The sequence below is a fragment of the Tympanuchus pallidicinctus genome, unplaced genomic scaffold, assembly GCF_026119805.1.
Source record: "Tympanuchus pallidicinctus isolate F22 unplaced genomic scaffold, pur_lepc_1.0 scaffold10, whole genome shotgun sequence".
Classification (NCBI taxonomy): Eukaryota; Metazoa; Chordata; class Aves; order Galliformes; family Phasianidae; genus Tympanuchus; species Tympanuchus pallidicinctus.
In genome coordinates, this window is record NW_026294619.1 from 7,791,209 (window position 1) to 7,799,409 (window position 8,201).

The 8,201-nt window shown below is 37.9% G+C and overlaps 1 long non-coding RNA gene across 1 annotated transcript; it reads left to right on the forward strand.

Annotated features, from left to right (window-relative positions):
* Nucleotides 1-3,619: 3,619 nt before the first annotated feature.
* Nucleotides 3,620-7,180, forward strand: LOC128090401 (uncharacterized). The gene is made up of 2 exons (XR_008210935.1): nucleotides 3,620-3,814; nucleotides 6,441-7,180. It is a non-coding gene; the product is annotated as an uncharacterized LOC128090401 (long non-coding RNA).
* The last annotated feature ends 1,021 nt before the right edge of the window (nucleotides 7,181-8,201 follow it).

An 8,201-nucleotide genomic window follows, 5' to 3' on the forward strand; every position in this document is an offset into this window, starting at 1 on the left:
TTTAAAATGGGTCTTTTTCTTTCTCTGTACTCTGTGTGTACTACTGGAAAAGTGGACAGGTAGCATGTACATGGGCTGCCTCTTCTCTGCAGCACAAAAGAACAAGAAGCTTGTAGGCTCTGTATCGCTTGTTTCTTTTGATGGCAAGCAGAGACAGTTCTATATGGTAGGTAAGTCAGAAGCTTCCCCTGCAGTCTGCCCTTTACTGGACAAGAGTTATCAGAATTGGGTCTTTAATATCACTCATTTCACTAGTGCTTTGTGCTTCACTCATCTGACCACCAAATGCAGTTTTTTTATGCGTTGTTCTTAGAAATGAACCCTAAAAAGCCCCATTCAAACACTGATTGGTAACATTTCTGGGCCAAACTGTCATCTCTCAAAATGGTTCTACATGTATAGAAATGCAAGTGGTTATTCCAGGATTTAAGAACATGCATTCCCACACACAACACATCTAAAACCTGACAGCCTGGTCTAGTGGTTGGCAAACCTGCCCACAGCAGGGGGGTTGAAACTAGATGACCTTTGAAGTCCTTTTCAGCCTAGGCCATTCTATTATTTATTCTATGATTATGAAAAAACCTTGCTATAATTTTTTACCTCCTATTCCCTTGCATTATGCTTTTGCTGGAATAGAACTGAAGTTATTTAGTAAAGAGGAAAATGACGAAAGCCTGTGCATTGCACCCTACCCTGTAAGCACAGCATGCAGACTCTTATCAAAGGACAAGGTAGAGTTAATAATGATGTTACATTTGCAACTGAGTCAACAGACTAAGCTGCACCTGCCACACATATAGAATGCAGGTGGGACCTTTCCTTTCGTCTACTCTTGCCAATATTAGGTTCTGGTAATCCATATATATGTGGCCAAATCATCACTGGATATTTCAGTTGCACCTGCATTACTTAGGATGTTGGCTCCACACCATATCTTTTAATAAAATACAGGGCTTTGTGTGTGCTGAGTGAATTGTGCATATTGGGAATGGACTGCACTTTGCTCATCTGATTGGTTGCTAACCAAATCATGCAGTAAAGAAATGGGATTTTTTTAACATTTGTCAAAATCACATCCACTTTAGTTTCTACATTTCTGTGGTTTAATTATTTAAAGTGCCAAGGCTTAAATGAACTTCTGAAAAATTTTGATATTGCTCTACCTGGAACTACTGAGAGTTAATGTCCCACATGTACTGTCATTCTGAAGTCTTTTTTGATCCACTCAAAATTTTCCAAGGAAACATATCGTAAACCAAAATTTTCCATATCTGATGACCTTTCACATACCATTTTGCTTTTTTATTTTTTATTTTTAGACATATGAATAGGATTCTTTCAAGCATTACAGTCAAGAGAGGGAAAACAAAAATAAAGATGAACATTTTTGCTTACAGAAACAGAAAATGCAGTTTCTTACATGTTCTGGCTAAAAAAACTGAGAAGAATTTACATTGCTTACATTGCTTGCTCTCATGAATGAGTGTATTGATGTAGGTAAAACATGGCTATAAAGAGTGCTGTTAGTACATACAGAGGATACATATAGTTTTACAGAGAAATTAAGTCTTTAATTCATTCAAATTCCTGCCAAACAAGTGGGTGCCTTTTCAATCATTATAGGTGGATATAGGTTCAACAGAAATATACATAAACCTATAAATTATATTCAAATTTTGTAGGAAAAGACATGTTATTTTTTCTGCAGGGACTCAAGGGAGGTGCCCATTAAAACACTTGCCCCCTCAGCACACTCCATCCCTGGGTCTGCTCCTAGCCTGTGAAAATTTAGCATCAGTCTTAAATGAATCCGTTGCGCCAATACCTACCCTGAAAAAAAGAAATTCCAGATGGATCACCAGAAGAGAATGTGAATCTTTGCTCTACCTTCTCAATTACCTGCCTTTTACTATCCTTGCTTAAAGAAAAAACAAGACTTGGATAATTGGTGACATGAAGTGGCTGGCTTCTTTCTGGTAAGAAAATGTGCACATGGCTCAGCAAGGTGGTGGTTTTCAGCGTGGACAATAACAGGAGGTGGGTGAGTCCTGCATTAGTTTTGTGCACTAAGCAGATTAAAAAAATTATGGCTGTGCTTGATTGGTCATATGCAGCATAATATTTAGCACATTCCTGGCTGAAGTTTGAAATGTCTCTAGATGAGATTAAATGAGACTATCAAGGGCACATTTTCAATGCAAGAAATGTACACTGACAGACTCATTACCTTTAATGGAAGCTGCACAATTCAGGCTGTGTACTTCCTCCCTAAAGTTGTTTAAAAATTATTTTTCTCTACTTTTTATCTAGTTTTTAATGGTAATGTCCCTACGTGCATATTATAAACTCATGATAAAGACTCTCAAGTCAATTTCCATGAATCTGGATAATTGTTGGATGTCTTTTCCAGTTCTACCTTTGAAAAGTCAACTTTTTTTTTTACCTACTTTTTCTCAAAGTCTATCCAGTTATCAGCTGTACATTCAGAAATGTTATTAGTAACATTAACAGCTCACTTTACTATGTCACAAGCCATTGTTGCAATGAGATATGTAGTTTAGCACCATTCATATTGTGGTACATGATAAAACATCTAATTTAATGTGTGTTATGTCTATTCTGTTTGTATGCAACCAGTGGGATACAAATATATTTCCCTGAAGTGATTGACTTTTTTTTTTAAATGAAAGTTTATTGGTAATCCTAAGACTTCAGAGGCTGTTCTGCTGACTGCTGTGTGTCCTGAAGATTAGTTTAAATTCACATTATTTCTTTCTTTCAATTTGCAAAAGAGGAACTAAGAATCAGATCCCCTTAAAAAAAAAAAAAAAAAAGGTAAAAATGAGATGCAAACTTAAGAGTGGTTGATTATGAGAAGTAATTCCATTTGAGACTTTGCATATGATTGACATAGTCTATGCTTTGATAAGATTAAAAAAATCTCCAGAGATAATTTCTCATAATGAATCATTTATTATGTATATCTCTTAAATCTACAGGGGTTAAGGATGAGTGAGCATGAAAGTCGGGGACAGTTTTTTTATGCAGCCCATAAACACTCCGTGCAGATATTTGTGTCCTCAAGCACTGCTGCATGAAATAGAGAAATCAAGGACAGATACCACTTGTCCTCAACAATGCTTGCTGTGCAAAAATGCTAGCTCACTGAACCCTACCACAACCCCAGCAACCAAGGTAGGAAAGAGCGGGGGAAGCACCAGTAGCACAGGTGCAAAGCACCTCTGTTCCACACAACACAACAAAAGGTGTAGAATGAGAGGTACAGAGCAGTCAGGCAGTCGCCTATCCACTTATTTGCCATAGGACCAAAAGGCAAGCACATTGTGGAAGAGGTTAGGAACCAATAGGGGATGTTGTACCCTCTGCTATGCCATAGTATACGTATCTTTGGTTAACTGCACTGCCTTTTCTCACTATATTCACATTTGGATTAGTAATTCTATTTCGTAGAACTTCCCCTGGGGCAAAAAGCATCAAGAGATGTTTATGTCTAAATATGGCACCATTTTTTTAATAGCATCAGCAAACTAAAATTTTGTCCTTGAACAAACAATGCATTTGGCATATTGTATGGGAACTGCTGTCACAGCCTGAGCCTCAGATTGATCACCTGAGGTGAGCCATGAGTCAGCCAGAGGAGCACAGGTGAAGGCAATTCACCTGTGCTGCTGGAAGGGGTGGAGCCTGGCTGCACCTCTCCTAGACCTATTTAAGAGCTGGCTGCCAGTGGGGAAGGATCTCTTCTGGAGATTTGCTCTGCTGGAGTTTTGGAAGTGAACCCAGGATAGGGGTAAGCTTTCTATCTATTCTTTTTTTGTTGTTGTAATCTGCTTTTCCAAACTCTCTTGTTTATTTTGTAATTATAACATCTTAATGTTCATTGATTGTACACATATGTGTTTTATTCTTGGTTTTGTTGCATTGAATCTTAAAAGGACAGTGTCTTCAACTGTTGTTTGGAGGGTGGTTAGCCAAAGCTCAGTCTGGCTTTGTGAGATGCAAAATGAAGATTTTGTAGCTAAACTGCATACCTTCTTACAAACTGGCATATGAACAGTCAGCAGGTGTCCCTCCAGAACGACAGGCGTGATGTACAGTTCTTATAGCCATACAATGCTTACAATCATAAACATGGCATGTTTTACAGGATGCCTGATGACTTAGAAAAAGAGCTATCATAATGACTTCCCTGGCTCTGTAATAGCTCCATTTACAATTAGTGTTAAGAGGCAACGCAGTTCTGTTTTCTGCTGATATGGATTTAGATCTGACAGACTGGTGAACAAAATATTTCTGGATGACCATCTGCAATAACTTGTGTTCCCATTCTACAATGCTGGCTACTCAAATCTGCTTGTTTTGGTGTTGGTGGAGATTTTTCTGTTGATTGTTTGTTTGGTTGTTTTTTTTGGTTTGTACCTGTGTGGTTTGGCTGTAACACTCCTCTTCATCTTTCAGGTAATTACTATTGTTCTGGATTGTAATAGCCACTTTATTTATTTATTTAAATAGTCATCTTTTATTATCTGAGACTCATAGTTGAATCAATTGACTTTTCATTAATGGGAAAAATGCCAGAATTTAATGCAGTAATTAGGCACAGCTAAGGTGAAGGACTGCAAGAAACTAGGCTGGGAGATGTGGTATTCAAAGCCCAGACCAGGCTGTAAGCTGAAGACCAGGTTTCCCTTTCTCTGACCTCATGAAGCTTCATTTGAAGTACTGTGTCTAGGCCTGGGGCCCCCAACACAGGAAAGATGTATGCCTGTTTGAGCAGATCCAGAGGAGGCCATGAAGATGATCAGATGGCTGGAGCACCTTTCCTGTGAGGAAAGGCTGAAGAAGTTGGGTTTGTTCAGCATGGAGAAGAGAAGACTACATGGAGACCCCACTGCCACCTGCCAGTATTTGAAGGGAAGTTATAAGCAGGGAGAGGACCATCTTTTGTTACAAACCGATAATGACAGGACAAGGGGGAATGACTTCAAAGTTAAAAAGAGGGGGAATTCAGGCTACATATCAAGAATTTTTTTTACTCAGAGGACAATGAGATGCTGGCACAGACTGCCTGCTGTGGATGCTCCATTCCTGGAGACCTTTAACGCTAGGTTGGACGAGGACCCGGGCAGCCTGATCTAGTGGGGGACAGAGCATTGGAACTTGATGAGTTTAAGGTCCCTTCCAATCCATGCTATTCTATGAATCTATGAATTTTTTGAAAATATAGGTCGTAACAATTAGTAATTTTCTGCTACTGGAACCATTTTGCTTGGGCTTGGTTGTGGCTTCTGGGTAAGTAAACAGAAGCAGAGGAGGTGCTTCCATTGAGGCTTATGACACACTACACAAGTGCAATTCCTGCATACTTGTGTGTGCTGCAAATATAAAACAACTATCTACAGTACCTGTGTTCCCAAAACATCTTGTATGAAAGGTGTGTAAGACAGACATGGTTTTGAAAGGCTCTGTTTTTCAAAATAAATGCATTTTTAAAATAACATATTTTCTTTACTGCCTAGTATTGAAATTGAATTGGTTGATGATATTTGTTCTTCCATCAACTATGTATAAGCAACATACGCTGTCCCTGTCTTCCTCTATCTAAGGACCATGAGATATTTCCTTGACAAACATAAGCCTTTACTGAAATATGTGCAAGAGTGTAAAAATGAGAAGAAATGCTCTATCTTGCCAGAAATTAGTGAAAGGAAAACAGGAAATTGTTCTTATTTATCTTTCACTGTTTTATTTCTGTGTTTGTTTCCTTGCTTGCTTTATTAATGGTATGAAATTCTTTTAGATGGTTCCTTTCAACCTGCTCATTATCTAAAACCAGAGATAACTATTGTTACTTTAAAAAGACTGGAAAATGGAATTATTCTAATTTGATGAGCAAAAAGTACAATCTAATATGAAAAGCAGAGCAGAAAGACATGTATTTAATGTACCAGGGAGGTCATCAAATTAAAAGAGATCTATTTTTTCCTCTAAAATAAGAATAAGCAAACAAAAGAAAAGCATTCATGAAATAAATATACTAAGCACACAACTGCTAGTGCATATATAGTTTTTTCCTAGCATTATGGAAGCTATTACAAATGAATAGAAACAGTAACAAGAGTTGTAGATATATTACATGATATTGTGCCCTTATGCATACATGCATTTTACAAGACATTTCAGAAGTCTTAAGCCAAACAGTCACATGGAAGGTAACAACAGTATATTTCAAATAACTAGTAGGAGGAGAAGATGCTCTTTAATCTTTTTTTTTTTTTTTTCCGCAGTGATGCATCCAAAAAATAGGAAAGCATCAGACAAGACTGAGAAACTTGTATCAAATTGCCATTAAGATTCAATGTCTTTTTATTGCACCAATCTGGAAAGCCACAGTTGGAATGTCTTATTTTTTGTAGGTGCTCTCCTTGGGGGTGTTCAAGACCAGATTGGATGAGGCCCTGGGCAAAGCAAACCAGTCTACTACCAGATCTGGAGGTTGATGGCCTTGCCTGTGACAGAGGGATTGAAACTTGATGATCCTTAGAATGGCTTGGGTTGGAAGGGACCCTATGACTATGATTCTCTGTGAGCTTGAGTTAGGCTCTTTGATCTAGTGATTTAAAAGGGCCTTATAGTGAACAAAAATCTGTCAATTTGTGTAGGCTTTGCATCACTGAAATCACTGAAAGGTGAAAGGAAGACAACATGGTGAGCAGAGGAAAAGACGTCCTGTGCTGCTCATTGTTGCCAAGGACAGAGCTCAGAAAAGAAGTCAGGAATGAGATGATCATCCTCAGCATTAGCCATGGACACCATCTCTTACACATGTCTACACAGTCCCTCTTCCTCTGAATAAATATTCTATCTGATCTTCAGCATTTGAAAGATCTTCTGTAACTTTTAGGCACATTGAACGCTAGATAACGTGTCCAAGATTTCAAAGAGCCTCATCGCATAGGAACAGTCTGAGATTTTTGGGATCTGTCACAAAAAACTTGAGACCACAGGATTGAGAGCACTTATGCAAGAGGGGAGATATATTCACATGCACACAAGAATTGCCTTCAAAGATTTGCGTGAAATTATTCAGATGAAGAAACCCTAGATCCTTTCCTTAAAATAGCTTCTGGCAGAGTTATCTTAGGGGACTTTTCACCTTGTGGATGTAATTCCTTAATTAATTACTTCATCTTCTGTCTACAATCCTGCAAACCTCTTGGCAGATGTTATAATACAGTTACATATTCATGTGATTCAAGCTTTGTCTCAAGACAAATGCTTTTTGTTAATAACAATACAGATTATAATCACAATTCTTTTCTTTTTAAAGTAGTAGCTCACCAACACACCTAAGCATCAGCAGATCTGGGCAGCTAGTTAGTAATAAATAAGGTTGAATCTTCAGACAAGAATATATATAAGTACATGCCTTTAAATGTACCCATCTAGATATTCAACAGCTGCACTTCATTGTAATTACAGTAAGTTTTTACCTCTTTAATGTAAAATATGGAAGACAAGTATTCGTGCTATTCTACATTTTTGCATTTTCTGCATTCACTGAGACAGATTCAGCACCTCTGTCATTATGTGATTTTGGTGTACTGTCCAGGGCACATGGGAAGGATGGCTGATTTTGTCCAGCAAAACTTTGCTGACTAAATTTATAGAAGAATCTTATTAAGAATCTGACCTCCTGAGCCTTCATCTAGAAGAACAGCTGCAAAACAAGTTTGCATAGGTATCTGTTTCAGTGGGAATGTATCTGAAAAGGTAATCCTTCAAGTAGCAGTCAGCCCACACAGGCATACATGCAAGTGCAGATAAATATATAACATATCAGCACAAATCCAACAGGTAAAAATGGGAAACATCTGGGGCTAAAATTTCTAATGAGCAAAGATGAGAGATAGAGAAGTTTCAAGATGATCAAGTGATACATTTTATGAATAATATTAAGCAAAATTAATTTCCAGGTGTTCCTCCCTATTAATCTGTCTATGTTTATTGTCTTTGACTCTGTGATACCTAGATACCAGAAGACTTTTAAGGAAACAGTGACTTTCTTTTCCATCTTTCATCTTCATTCTTCTCCTGCTTGGACTAGAGCTTTGGACAGAAGCATTGGTTGTTGGGAAGCTAAATCAAAAGAACAAGCATGTTTGTCAGATCTTGCT